This window comes from Rhinoraja longicauda, chromosome 10, assembly GCF_053455715.1.
Source record: "Rhinoraja longicauda isolate Sanriku21f chromosome 10, sRhiLon1.1, whole genome shotgun sequence".
NCBI classification, from domain to species: Eukaryota; Metazoa; Chordata; class Chondrichthyes; order Rajiformes; family Arhynchobatidae; genus Rhinoraja; species Rhinoraja longicauda.
The window spans coordinates 24993570-25009297 of NC_135962.1; positions in this window are offsets into that span (position 1 = coordinate 24993570).

Sequence of the window (15728 nt, forward strand, 5' to 3'; positions counted from 1 at the left end):
CATTCTCAACACCTCTTACTCGGATTCCGCACCTGGCCTGCACCTTTGGGGCAATTTACTGATCCGTGCATCTCAGGAATGTGGCAGGAAACACAGAGCACCTGAAGGAAATCTATGTGGTCACTGGGAGTAAGCACAAACTCCGCACGGGCAGAGCCCGAGATCAGGATTGAAGCCGGGTCTCTGACACTATGATGCGGCAGCTCTGCTAGCTGCACCATTCTGGCAACTTTCCAAACGATTACCCTCCATGTCATTTCACAATTTTTGCAGTTAATACTTCTTCAGCCGAGGTCATCTATTTTAACAAACATAACCCGCCAGCTTCTAGTTGAGTGATTCACTGGATGAAGTCATTGATCAATCAGGGAATTAGAAGACAAGCTTGTTACTGAGGAATATCGGAGTCTCTGCCAAACAGTTATAGTGATAGTATAACTGGGGTGGCACAGTGGCACAGCAGTAGATCTGCTGCCTTACAGCGCCAGAGACCTTGGTTCGATCCTGACCTTGGGTGCTGTCTGTATGGCGTGTGTACGTTCTCCTTGTGACCGTAGTGGGTTTTCTCCGGGTGCTCTGGTTTCCTCCCTCACTCCAAAGACGTACAGGTTTGTAGGTTGATTGGCTTCTGTAAAGATTATCAATTGTCTCTCGTGTGTAGGATGGAGCTAGTGTACGGGATGATCGCTCATCGTCGCTGACTCGGTGGCCCAAAGGGCCAAAGGGCACTGTATTTCTAAACTAAATCATGTACAGGAATAATTATAATAAACATCACTTGTTATCAATCGTTCTGTTCTGGCAGTGGTGTTTACAGCGCCAGGGATATTATTCTGCTGTGTATCCCCTTCTGTACCGAAGTCCCATGGCTGTGATTGCGTTTTTATGTAGAAATCCTTATGACTGCAGTGATTTATCACCCACTTTGAGTGAAGGGCAGCACTTCCTTCAAGGATCCCAAAATGGTGCAGGAGTGTAAATAAGCCTTCTAACGTGGAAGATAAGAAAGCATTTACTCAATCCACCTAATGCAGCTTGGAGCCGGGGTTGGTCAATTCAGTCGACATAAGATTACAAAAGGAAGATTAAAGATGCTAATTAACTCCAATCGTGCTAGTCTCATATTTTCCAACAAATGAAATACATTGAAATATGTGAGTTATCAGCAATTCTGAACAGACAGTTGCTTCTCTTTGTAAAACAAAATCTGCCAAATATTTTAGTGGAAAAACATAGTTAAGGGACAAGATTCAGCTCAGTTTGCTTAGGGATAAATCCTGCAGCTAGTATATTATGTTGAAATCCAGTGTACTGTTCAAGATTCAGCAATGAAATTCATTCAGCCAAATCATTGCAGCCAACCTGAAAACACTGTTGTCATGCTTCATTCGATTAAAATATTAATATTTCACCTTCATTTTTACTGTGGAGAAAGACACGACAACTAGGAAGCTCAGGAAAATTATTGGGCATGTCTTTGGGATAGACCACATTACATTAGAAGAGGTATAAGAAAATAACTGCAGATGCTGGTACAAATCGATTTATTCACAAAATGCTGGAGTAACTCAGCAGGTCGGGCAGCATCTCGGGAGAGAAGGAATGGGTGACGTTTCGGTTCGAGACCCTTCTTCAGACTGAGGTGTCATTAGGTGTCATCTAATGTCTGAGGTGTCATCAGACATTAGAAGAGGTGTTGGATATCTTAAAATGCATGGAGGTGCATATACATTTTCAGGACCTGATCGTGCACATCCAAGGATACTGTGGGAAGCTAGAGAAGACATGATGCCTGGTTGAGATATATGCATCATCGTTAGCCATGGATGAAATGCTGGAGTACTGAACGATGACTGACGTTGTATCTTTAGTTAAGAGGCCTGCAAAGAAAATCCTGAGAACTATAGACCTGTAAGCACAACATCTAAGTTATTGGAGGGGGTTCTAAGAAAGAAAGGGGTTGATTGGGGTAGTCGCAATGGCTTTGTGCATGGGAGATCATGTCTGACGAATTTGATTGATATTTCTGAAGAAGTAACCAAGAAAGTTGATTTGGATTTCAAAATGGCTTTTGAGAAGGTTCCATACAGTTGGCTGCTTTCGAAGGTTAGATCAAGAGTCAAGAGTCAAGAATCAAGTGTTGAAATAGAACAATGAAATTCTTACTTGCAGCAGCACCACAGAATATGTAAACATTGTACTCTTAAAACTCTATAAAGTGTATGCTCTATAAAGCTCTATAAAGTGTATACACACACAGACACACACACATATATATATATATAAATACATTGCCTTTTATGTGTGTGTGCGTGTATGTGTGTCTGTACTGAACTTTGTTTTTCATTTATATATATATATATATATGTAAATACGCATAAAAACAAATAAATAAACAATAATAGTGCAAAAAGACAAAACCAACGGCTCCAAGTCTATATAGTTCAGAGGTCGCATTGCTTAATAGCCAGATGGCTGTAGGGAAGAAGCTGCTCCTGAACCTGGACGTTATAGTTTTCAGGCTCCCGTACCTTCTTCCTGATGAACTGAGAGTGTGGTTTAAGGGCCTGTCCCACTTAGGCGATTTTTTTGGCGACTGCCGGCAGATCGCCAAAATGTTCTTTTACCCAACGAAAATGACCACGACAATGCCGAGTCAGGTCGAGATTACACCATCTTCGGAAACATCGCGAAATTCCCACGCTGTCAATGCTTCTCCGGCGTCCTAATCTTCGCTGAAATCATTGACAAGTCGGTAAGTACTTGAGAGTTTTGAACTATAGGTTACTTAAAAACCAAGCTTCACTGTAATAAGGCATAAACTGGATTTACTTCCAGTTTACTAATAGCAATATTAAAAATAATAATTTTAAAAGCGGTTAAGTGGATTTTTGTGAAAAGTGTGTGGGCATTCTTTGAAAATGTACGGGAGATGCATATCTGGTTTCTGGGTTGCATATCTGGGTTGTGAGCCCAGACTCAATGGGCTGAATAGCCTAATTCTGCTCTTACTTCATGAGGTCTTAGTGTCGTAGAATCATACAGCATAGAAACAGACAACTTCAGTCCTTACAATGAAGTTCTCTCTGCTTGCCACCTTTTCACGGAAGTTGGAGTGATCGATCTCGACGCAAACCAACAACAGAGAGATCTTCAAGACGTTTCAATTTAATTAGTCGTTTATTGAAGTAGTAATACAAACAGATTTGTATATATCCAAGCTTTTCTCTCGTAATAGGTCAGGTAAGAACTATTTCTCACCATAGCTTCTCCGTGTCTGACCCCTCCCATCTCTGCATTCAAAAATATACTCCTAACTCTGGCTCCTCCCAGTCCATTATGCCCATATATGTATTTATCTCACGACAACCCCCAAGTGTCCAAAAATAATACAGCAAGATACAAAATAATATAATATGCTAAGACAGCAAGTACAAACACAAATGGCTCCTACACACCAGCCCCTAATTGTTCTACGTATATAACAAAACAATTATTAATAAACATTAAAAGGAGCAATATAAACCACATATAATCAAAATAAAGAATGCACTATATGTTGGCATTTAATCTACTTTAGTGATTCTTCAATCTTTAAGGCCACCAGTCTTTGCTGTATTCAGGTATCAGCTTCTAGGAGCAGACATATCTTCATTATCTAAAAGTAAACCTAGCAATTATAGACCTATTAGTTTGACGTCTGTGGTGGGAAAATTAATGGAAAAGATACTTAGGGACAATATATATAATTATTTGGATAATCAAGGCCTGATTAGAAACAGTCAACATGGATTTGTGCCTGGAAGGTCATGTTTGACTAATCTTCTTGAATTTTTTGAAGAGGTTACCAGGGAAATTGATAAGGGCAAGGCTGTGGATGTTGTCTATATGGACTTCAGTAAGGCATTTGACAAGGTTCCACATGGAAGGTTGATTAAGAAGGTTAAATCGTTGGGTATTAATAGTGAGGTTGCAAGATGGATTCAACAATGGCTGAATGGGAGATACCAGAGGGTAACGGTTGACAATTGTATGTGAGGTTGGAGGCCAGTGTCTAGTGGAGTACCCCAAGGATCTGTGTTGGGTCCACTGTTGTTTGTCATTTACATTAATGATCTGGATGATGGTGTGGCAAATTGGATTAGTAAATATGCAGATGATACTAAGATAGGTGGTGTAGTTGATAGTGAGGTAGATTTTCAAAGTCTACAGAGAGACTTGGGCCTTTTGGAAGGGTGGGCTGAAAGATGGCAGATGGAGTTTAATGCTGATAAGTGTGAGGTGCTGCATTTTGGTAGGACAAATCAAAATAGGACGTACAGGGTAAATGGTAGGGAATTGAGGAATGCAGTGGAACAGAGGGATCTGGGAATAACTGTGCATTGTTCCCTGAAGGTGGAATCTCATGTGGATAGGGTGGTGAAGAAGGCGTTTGGTATGCTTGCCTTTATAAATCAGAGCATCGAGTATAGAAGTTGGGATGTAATGTTAAAATTGTACAGGGCATTGGTGAGGCCGAATCTGGAGTATGGTGTGCAGTTCTGGTCGCCAAATTATAGGAAGGATGTCGACAAAATGGAGAGGGTACAGAGGAGATTTACTAGAATGTTGCCTGGGTTTCAGCACTTAGGCTACAGAGAGAGGTTGAACAGGTTGGGTCTTTATTCTTTGGAGCGTAGAAGGTTGAGGGGGGACTTGATAGAGGTTTTTTAAATTTTGAGAGGGACGGACAGAGTTGACGTGGGTAGGCTTTTCCCTTTGAGAGTGGGGAAGATTCCAACAAGGGGACATAGCTTCAGAATTGAGGGACAAAGGTTTAGGGGTAACATGAGGGGGAACTTCTTTACTCAGAGGGTGGTGGCTGTATGGAATGGGCTTCCGGTGGAAGTGGTGGAGGCTGGCTCGATTTTATTATTTAAGAGTAAATTGGATAGGTATATGGATAGGAGGGGATTAGAGGGTTATGGTCTGAGTGCAGGTAGATGAGACTAGGTCAAGGGAGAATGGTCGGCGTGGACTGGTAGGGCTGGACAGGCCTGTTTCCATGCTGTAGTTGTTATATGTTATATATGTTATATATATGTTATATGTTATATATGTTATATATGTTATATGTTATATGTTATATGTTATATATATATATGTTGTTATATGTTATATGTTATTATCGGTCTTTCCAAGATGTTGCTCTTAGTCTGAAGTCAAACTGTGCACACAGGATCTTATGCATCTGGTATGGTCTCCAATATTCTGCCCATTAGCCAGGGGCTTCGTGGGACAGTGGAATCAGCCACCAGAACAATGTCACCTTTAGCAAAGTTTCTTTTCTCCTTTGACCACCATTGTCGTTCTTGGATCAGAGGCAAGTATTCTCGTATCCACCGTTTCCAAAAGAGATCTGCCATATATTGTACCTGTTTCCATCTGCGTCTGATGTATAAATCTTCCTTTACAAAGAGCCCAGGTGGTAGTATTGGCTTGCCTTTCAACTGAAGAAGATAGTTTGGTGTGAATGCTTCCAGGGCCATTGGATCATTAGAATTCTTGGTAATGGGTCGATCATTTAAAATTGCTTCAACTTCAAAACTTGTTGGCTAAGAACAGAGCATAGCACATTTCGAACCAAGCGGATCAATCATTCCCAAACACCACTGTGATGGGATACTGCTGGAAGGTTAAAGTACCATCTTATCCCTTGCTGAAGCATAGCATCCTGGATCTTGTCCTGATTCAAGTCAATGAATGCTTCTCTCAATTCCCTTTCCAGTGCGATGAAATTTGTGCCATTGTCTGGTCTTAAAGATGAAACTTGACCTCGTCGACAAATTAATCTTTGTAACGCATTGATGCAGGAGTCTGTGTCAAGTGTATATGCAACCTCCATAAGTACTGCCCTGCTTGCCATGCAGATGAAGATTACACCATACGTATTAACAAAGCTTCATCCACTTTTGATCTCTATAGGACCGAAGTAGTCTACTCCTACATTGGTAAATGGAGGATTGTCTGGTAGAATTCTTACCAGGGGCAAATCAGCCATCTTTTGGTCTCCAACTTTTCCCCGCTATCATTTACATACAGCACAGTCTGTTATGATTTTCCTGATATGGGAAGGTGCTCGTAACCAAGCTGCTCATGGTTATGTCGTAACAGTAGTGTTGATATGTGAAGGACCTTCGAGAGCACAATAGGATGTTTGGCCTCTTCAGGCATCGCTAGTCTATTCAGGCGACCACCTACTCTCAGAAGTCCATCATTCAGCACCGGATCCAGTTTGTACAAATGATTGCATCTTTTAATGGTATTACCACCACCTTCTAGTGCTGATGGTTCTTCTTCGAATCATTGTCTTTGACTGAAATAGATGATTGCATTTTCTGCTTGGGAAAGATCTTCAGGACATAAACGTTGCCCGCGGAGTGTTGCTTTAAAGGCTTGCATCTCCTTTTCAACCTTCTCTTTCAGTTTGCCAGGATCCTTTTCAAGGCTACTCACAGCAGTCCGAATCTCCTTTCTCTTTCGAGTCAGCTGCAAGAGCATTGCCTTTACTTTAAGAAGCCAAGCTACGGCAGTCTTCAGATTCCTCCATGATGAGAAAGATGATCAGAGAGTTTGTGGGATTCAATGGATTTTTGACAATGACGTTCATTGTGATGTCTTGCTTGATTTCTGGATCATTAGCAGAGATTGCAGATTCCAAGTGATGTTTTGGCCATTCTCTGTCTGGCTTACAGAGAAACTCTGGTCCTTTGATCCATCTTTTACAGCTTAAGAAGCGGTCTGCTGTTAGTCCTCTGGAGGCTTCATCTGCAGGATTTCCCTTTCTGCTAACATATCTCCATTGTGATACATCAGTACCATCCCTTACAAAAGAGATTCTGTTTGCTACAAATGTTTGAAAGTTTCGTTGTTGGTGTACTTAAGCACCATTGTGCTATCGGTCCAGAAGAGGGACTTGTCCAGTTGAAGCTTTAGTTCTTTTCGCAGCTTTGTGTCAACTCCGACAGCCAGGACTGCAGCTGTAAGCTCCATTCTGGGAATCGTCATTTGTTTTAATGGTGCCACTGGATTTTCCCATTATGAATGCAATATGCACCTCTTTGCTATTGTTTTCTGATCTTAGATATGAAACAGTACCATAGCCACTTTTGCTGGCATTTGAAAAGTGTTGCAGCTGTGCATATCTGATTTGACCAAAGCTTGTGGGCTTCATGCACCGATCTACCTTAAACTCCACAATCTTGTTGAGATCTGCTGTCCATCGCTGAGAGAAGGTTTGGGGTATGTTTTCATTCCATCCAAATTTCTCCTTGCAGAGCTCCTGCATAATCAGCTTGGCTGGCAGAGTAAATGGTGCTAGAAATCCTAAAGGATCGTATACAGAGCCGACCACAGACAAGATGCCACGTCTAGTGAATGGCAGTTCCTGTGCAGCAATTCTGAACTTGAACACATCCGTTTCAATGCACCAGCACAATCCCAGTGCTGTTTCCATTGGCAGATTGTGTTTGGCTAAGTCCAACTCCTTGATCCCTTTGGTTCTATTTTCTTGTGGAATGGATGCTGTTGCTGATCCATTTTGACAGCATAAATCATCCCATTTGGCAGATTGCAGTCAGGTCTTTTACCATCTGAACTGCTTCCTGTTCTGAAGGCATGGATTTTAAACAATCATCTACGTAGAAGTTGTTCTTTACTGTGTTTGTCACCTCTTCAGGAACTTGAGCTTTGTGGTCCTCATCAGTTTTTCTCAATGCAAAGTTTGCACAACTTGGTGACGACACGGCTCCGAAAAGATATACCTTCATCCGGTATTCAACAAGATCTTGCTGCACATCACCATTGGGCCACCACAGAAATCGCAGATAGTCAATATGCTTTTCTGATACCTTGACCTGATGAAACATTGCTTTGATATCAGCCATCAAAGCAACCGGTTCCTGTCTAAATCTGATGAGAAATCCAATGAGTGAGTTGGTTAGGTCTGGACTCTGCAGCAGTTGGCAGTGAAGCGATGTTCCTTTGAAGACTGCACCACAGTCAAAGACCATCCTTAAAGGTATTTTCTTTGAGTGATACACCCGATGATGAGGGATGTACCAGAGTTCTCCATCACTTCGATTCAGCTGGTCCATTGGTTCCCTTTCAGCATAACCATTGTCAATCATTTCTGTGAGGAAAGGTGTATATTCATCGTAAAATTTCTCATTCTTGCCAAACTTGCGTTTCAGGCTCTGAATGCGCTGCTCTGCAATGCAACGGTTATTTGGCATGCTGGCGTTTTCTTGCTTGAAAGGTAAGTCTAGACAATAGTGTCCATCTGTCATCCTTGCTGAACGATTCATAATGTCCAAGAACTTTACCTCTTCTCTGGACATTTCTTCCTTTTCCTTGCTGGTTCTTTCACAGAAGTCATGATTGTATTGTTTGACCAGTTGCTCCTCTAGGTTCACAATGGATATTTGATTGACAGCAGCAACAGGGCAGCCATTTCCATCCCTGCTGTCGTGGTCTCCTCTCAGGGGACCATAGATGACCCATCCTAGCAGGGTTTTCACAGCGTATGGTCCATCCCCTTGACTGTTGACCAGCTCCCAAGGTTCCAATATCTTTGAAGCATTTGTCCCGATGAGTAGGTCAATGCCAGAGTCTATTTCAGGAATCTTGATATCCTTCAAGTAAGGCAATTGCTTCAGGTCTTCTTGTCTGGGAATGTTTAACTGAGAAACAGGCATGGTCTTATGTATGAATACATCTGATAGTTGAATAAAATCGTCTTTGTCCAGATTAGATATTTCCAAACCTGAGATAAGACAACTGGTAACAGGCTTCACTTGATTCATGGTGAATTTTGGTCCTTGGTCCTGAAATGTTTAGCCTTCTCATCAAGCCTTCTGTGCAGAAGGTAGATGAACTACCATGGTCCAAAAATGCTTATGTTTGCAACACTGTACTCCCCTAGTGACTCTTTACTTATACTGGTACAATGGAGGAGATGCAGGTTTCTTCACCGGCCCCAATATGCCCACACGTTTGAGATGGGAGAACAGTATCATTTGCAATTGGCTATTTTGGCCTTTTATTCTGCTCTGCATATTCTTATGGTTTCCGGTTTCCTTCCTTCATCATTTCAATTAACAATGCAATGTCTTCCAATTGTTTTTTCCTTCTTCTCAGTTCTTCTTTTATCTTCAACAGTCTTTTCTTCTGTTCTTCTTCTTCTTCTTCCTCAATCTCACACTGGCTTTTCAGGACAGCAACCCAATTCAAGACATAAGAGAACTTAGAAGCTCCACATAATGAAGAAAAAACAATTTCCTTTACGGAATCTTTTTTTTTAAAGTCGCTACCTCGTGGCTGAACATCAGATCTAACCACAGACATACTTGTACGTCACTATTCCTTTATGACATGTTGACGTAAAGTCGTATCTTCACAAGAATTCCAAACAAACTGATAGCTAGCGATGCTCAAGGTCACTTCTTTGTTCTCAGCATTCCAAGGTTATCAGTAGCAGCTTTTCAATACAACCTCTGAAATACAGCTTTTCCAATTAAGCTTAATCCTGTACTCACTATTCCCGCAAGTGGCTTTCAAAGTTTTCAATCTCCGTTAGTCAGATAGCGCAGATAATGACTGCTCCCAGTCCATTATGCCCATATATGTATTTATCTCACAACAACTCCTGTGTCCAAAAATAATACAACAAGATACAAAATAATATAATATGCTAAGACAGCTAGTACAAACACAAATGGCTCCTACAGACCCTTTGGCCCAACTTGCCCACATCGACCAACATTTCCCATCTACACTAGTCCCACCTGCCTGTGTTTGTCCCATATCCCTCCAAACCTATCCTATCCATTTACCCATCTAAATGTTTCTTAACCGTTTTGATAGTACCTGCCTCAACTACCTCCTCCAGCAGCTCGTTGCATATATCTACCGTCCTTTGTGTAAAAATGTTTTACAGTCTTATTGTCTGAACAGTGAATCATGTAAAAAGGCAACAGGAGGAGTTCTGCTGTGGGGAGTGTCTCCCCACAAATCGAGGATGTAGAGGCTGAGAGACTATCTGACATAAATTTATCAGAGATCCAGTGTGTCAGTAGGGTCCCCTACAGTTCCAACAGTCACTGCTGCCTATAGCATTAAGGTGTGTGGGTAATGAGTTAATTTCTCAGCATTTCTAGTGGCCAGATTAGTCACCTGCCCTGAAAATGAACACGGTTCTTACTAAAGCATCCTTCCTTTAGTATTATATTAAAGAGTCCTGTACCCATTCAGTTAACTTCTATATCAAAGACACGCTGGCAATACCAACTCCAAAGCTGCTGCAAAAGCACATTGCACATTAATGTGAAAAATGTGATAAAAATGATAAATTTAATCCAAGCACAATATTGCCCTCCATTTATTCCTCCCACTATTGTTGTTGGGGCATCTATTTTACAAGAACATTTTCTAAATCCTACTACTGCTTATACAAGAATTTGAAGTGCAAACTGTGCATTCCTTTTTTTACTCATTCCAATCCATACTTAAAAGTTCTACATGAATAATTTTACTAACTGTTTTCCTTTTTTTTTAAATGAAGCTACATCATTTGGATCAGCTCAATAGACATTGATGATTCACAAGCCAACCAAACACGGACATTTTTTGCTCTCACTCAAGTAAATACATAAAATATTTAATGTTTGGTTTATTTCGGAGTCAAAGGGATTCATTATAAATCTCTCATTCTCCCAATTTGAAGCTCGATGCTATGCAAGATAAATGTTCAAATCTTGCCAATCAGACTATGGATCGAAAGCCTCAAACTTTGCTTGTCAATATGAAGACATATTTAAATGAAAGAGAAACAGATGGATTGCATCTTCAATGGTGACAATATATTAGGGCGTGGGCAACTGGAATCATTAATATTTTTAAGGCAAATCATTTAAGGTGGTTCTTTTATGTAGGAAAATAACTGCAGATGCTGGTTTAAATTGAAGGTAGACACAAAATGCTGGAGTAACTCAGCAGGTTAGGCTGCATCAAAGTAGAAAAGGAATGGGTGACGTTTCGGGTCGAGACCCTTATTCAGACTTCCAGTCTGAAGAACAGTCTTGACCCAAAACGTCACCCATTCCTTCTCTCATGAGATGCTGCCTGACCCGCTGAGTTCTCCAGCATTTTGTGTCTACCTAAAATGGTTCTTTTGTTCTCCAAGGCCAATCTGAGGCGATTAACAGGATTACAAGTTTTATTTCAGCAAATCTCATGTAAGCCAAGTAATATTTTAATCCCTTGTTACCAAGGAAGAGCGCAATAAGCCTTATTAAAGCATGCTGCCTTATTAGTAAGTAATCTACATTTGCTTCAGGTTCCTTCAAGCTGGCTGTGAAAGATATATATTAAGATATGTTGAAATGCACACCAGTGACAGTCACAACAGTGAACATAAAAACACATACAGGTCCACCACCAATTTTCCAGTGCCCTTGGTTCCAGAGCCTTTCTGTATTATTCGTTTGGCTGGACCAATAGAGGTTACGGCCCTGGGGTGGGGGAGAGATACCGGCCCGTAAAGTAGGCCATGGAAGTCGGCGATGAGAACGGATCTAGTGGCTCCGGCTGGGCCCGTGTTCCAGAGCCCCGGCTGCAGGGGGTAAATTTGACCCGCCGATCAACACGGAAGTCCCAGTGAGAACGGCCACCTCACCCGTCCCAAGCGCCACATTGTTGGAGGCGGGAGGGCTTCCGGGGGAGGATGGGGGGATTTGTAGGGAGTTGATGAAGGATGAGTCTCTCCCCAGTCACTTCCTTTTCTCCCCATTCCCATCAGGCAAGAGGTACAGATGTTTGAAGACGCACTCCTCCAGATTCAGAGACAGTTTCATCTCTGCTGTTATCAGGCAAATGAACCATCCTCTCATCAGCTAGAGTGTGGTCCTGATCTCCCATCTACCTCATTGGACTATCTTTTCTCAGAGTTTATCTTGCACTAAATGTTGTAGCCTTTATCTTTTATCTGTGCACTGTGGACACATTGATTGTATTCATGTATAGTCTTTGACTGGATAGCGCGCACCTCAGTACACATGACAATAAACGAAACTAATAGGCTCCAGGACGGCTGTGGGAGGGGCCCCTGGGGCACAAAGGTGAACGGACAAGGAGAGGGATGTCGGTTTGCAAGCCGACCCACATGTCCAAGGGAAGGCGACGGCTGGAGGCCCTGCAGCAGCCTGGGGCTCGCCTGGAACGGGCACCGCTCATAAGCTCTAGAGCACGGAATGAACTTTGAAAATGGCGCCAAAACATGGCTCCTCTTGCATGCAGATTCAGTGGACAATTTCTGTACAATTTGCTAATCGGGGATGTGTTTAAGTATGGCAGTACTCTACTGGTACTGATTGTTAAGAAAATAATTTCACTGTGTGTTAGCACTTCACACATGCGACAATAAAACACCATTGAGCCACCACCACCACCATGAGAGGTTTGTGTCAAAACAGATTTAGCCCAAGCCTGGTCACCAGTCATTCAGTTCCATTAATCACAGTACACGTGATGATAAACTAAACTAAACTAAACGTCCTATCGCATCAGCTTCACCTGTTCCGTCACAAACGTCAATTTATTGGTCCAAAGTTGAGTGAAAATGCAATCTCCTTACAGATGCTCAATAGATTTCCTCTGGGTAATTTCAACCTGGCAGAGGAATACTTTCAGATTAGCTATAAGGAACAACTAATGCTTTTTGCTGATGATCAGAGACATGGTTTAATCTGGTTTTTGCCATTTGGGAAAAAAAAACGAAAGTGTAATTTTCTGGGAAGCGTGATCTATGAGGGCGGAGGGAACAAATAACATCTCATCCTCTACCTGACCTGTGAGTTAAAAACCTATGGATACAAGCTCCCAGTCAAGGAGTGAAGTCGATCAACCAGGCTCCTGTGTTCACCAGTAAGGGAGAGGTAGAATTAGGCTTCGGTAAATGGAGCACCCGATTCATTTCGTACAGTGGCTGTCTTACAGTGCCAGAGACCTGGGTGCGATCCTGACCATGGGTGGTGCTTGTACGGATTTTGTACATTCTCCCCATGACCTGTGTGGGTTTTCTCCGGGATCTCCAGTTTTCTCCCACACTCTAAAGATGTACAAGTTAATTGGCTTGGTAAAATTGTAAATTGTCCCTCGTGTGTAGGATAGTGTAAGTGTGCGGGGTGATTGCTGGTCGGCACAGACTTGGTGGGCCAAGGGCCTGTTTCCACGCAGTATCTCGAAAGTGAACGAAACTAAAATTATGTGTGAAGTGTAGAGTGACTGTAGTTGCTGAAACCCCTTCAGGGATGCAGAGAGGAGCCGGTGGTAAAAGGACTAAGGGCTGCAGTGACCTTGGTAACCACTCTGCGCTGGTTGTGGAGATGCTGTTATTATGGCAGCTGCAGAAACTCAGTCAACCCCCAGAAAGAATCAATCCCTTTATACACTGCTCCACTCAGACCAAGCAATACAGCCATAAAGTCATACAGTGTGGAAACAGGCCCTTCAGCCCAGCTTGCCCACAATGTCCATGATGTCCCATCTACACTAGTCCAACCTGCCAGCTTTTGGCCCATATCCCTCTAAACCCATTCTATCCATCTACTTCTGAAACCGTGTGATAGTACCTGCCTCAGTTACCTCCTCTGACAGCTCGTTCAATAAGCCCACCGCACCAAAAAGTTTACGCCTCAGGTTCCTATTACAGCTTTCCCTCCTCACCTTAAACCAATGTCCACTCTCTCATCTTTATCAGTTTTTAGTTTTGGAGAAACAGCATGCAAACGGGCCCTTCGGTCCACTCCAATCATCGATCACCCGTTCGCTCGAGCTCGATCTTATCCCACTTTCTCACCCAGTCCCTACACACTAGAGGCAATTTACAGAGGGCCAATTAACCTACAAACCCGCATGTCTTTTGGATGTGGGAGGAAACCAGAGCACCCGGAGGAAACCCACACGGTCACAGGGAGAATATGCTAACTCCACGCAGACAGCACCCATGGTCAGGATCGAACCTGGGTCTCTGGTGCTGTGAGGCAGCAGCGCTACCAGATGTGCTACTGTGCCTTCACTAGAGGCAGTGTCAATGATGACACTCATTCACAATTCGTGAACATGAAGCACCTTTAGGCATCACGACCAGATGTCTAAAGACCAGAAGATACATAACAGCAGTAATGTCATCCAACGACGGCACAGTGGCCAGCGGTAGAGTTGCTGCATTACAGCTCCAGAGATCTGGGTTCAATCCTGACTATGGCTGGTGTCTGTACGGAGTTTGTACGTTGTCCCCATGATCACATGGGTTTTCTCTGGGTGCTCTGGTTTCCTGCCACATTGCAAAGACATGCAGGTTTGTATGTTAATGGTCCTCTGTAAATTGCCCCTAATGTGTAGGATGTGAAACTGGGATTGCATAGAGCTAGAGCACGGGTGATCCTTGTTCAGCGTGGACTTGGTGGGCGGAAGGGCCTGTTTCCACGATCTATCTCTGAACTAAACTAAACTACTGTGAGCTTACACATTTCTTGTTTTGGTGGTATGAGGCCAAAGCACAGGGCAACATGGCAACAAAATGTGAAGGATTGGCAGCAATGCTTTATTCCAAAATATGTTTGTAAAATATCAATGAAACCTTTGCTGGGTTGTATATTTCTCTAGAGAGTTTAATACATTGATTTTTTTGCCTAAGTATTTCAGTTGGTGAACTTGGGAATTCTTGTTTATTGAATAAAGTATTACAAACATCACCATCTAGTGGTCTAACTGACAATTTCCAAAATGTGTAGAAAGGTACTGCAGATGCTGGTTTATACTGAAGATATGCACAAATGCTGGAGTAACTCAGCGAGAGGGAGGGGAGAGGAGGGAATGCAAAAAAATGTGGCTATTGGGAATTATCACATTTCAATCAGTGAAGAGTTCAGTATCCAAATTGGCCATGGGTTAGCAAAGCAGCTTTTTTTTCAGGATACTGCTATCTACATTGAAGCAAATGATTATCGAAAAAGATAAAAGCAATAATGTGCCTTGATCCTGTTCTGCTGCACAAAGAAATCTTGCTTGATCTGCTTCTTAACTCTAGCTACCGATCTAAGATTCCTATCTTTTTTACTCCTTTTGTGCACAACCATTAATTGATCTCAGGTTTAAAGATTAACAGAGCACGCATTTATTGCTTTTTCTGAAAGAGCCTTCCATCCTTACACCACCATTTGCTTCGTTATTTTATTGTTTTATTGTCACGTATACTGAGGTACAGTAAAAATCTTTTGTTGCGTGCTAACTAGTCAACTAAAAGACGATACATGATTACAATCAAGCCATCCACATGACAAAGGAAATAGCATTTAGTGCAAGATAATGTCCAGTAGAGTCCAATTGAAGATTGTCCGAGGGTCTCCAATAAGGTAGATGATAGATCAGGACTGCTCTCTATTTAGTGATAGGATGGTTCAGTTGCCAAATAATAGCTTGGAAGAAACTGTTCCTGAATTTGGAGGTGTGCATTTTTACACTTCTGTACCTCTTGCCAGAGGGGAGAAGAGGGTGAGAGTCGGCCTTGCTGAGCCAGCGTAAAGTGTAGATGGAGTCAATGGAAGGGAGGTTGGGCTGGGTTGCATGGGCTGGGTTGCATCCACAATTCTCTGCAATTTCATGCAGTCTTGGATGGAGCTGTTCCCAAA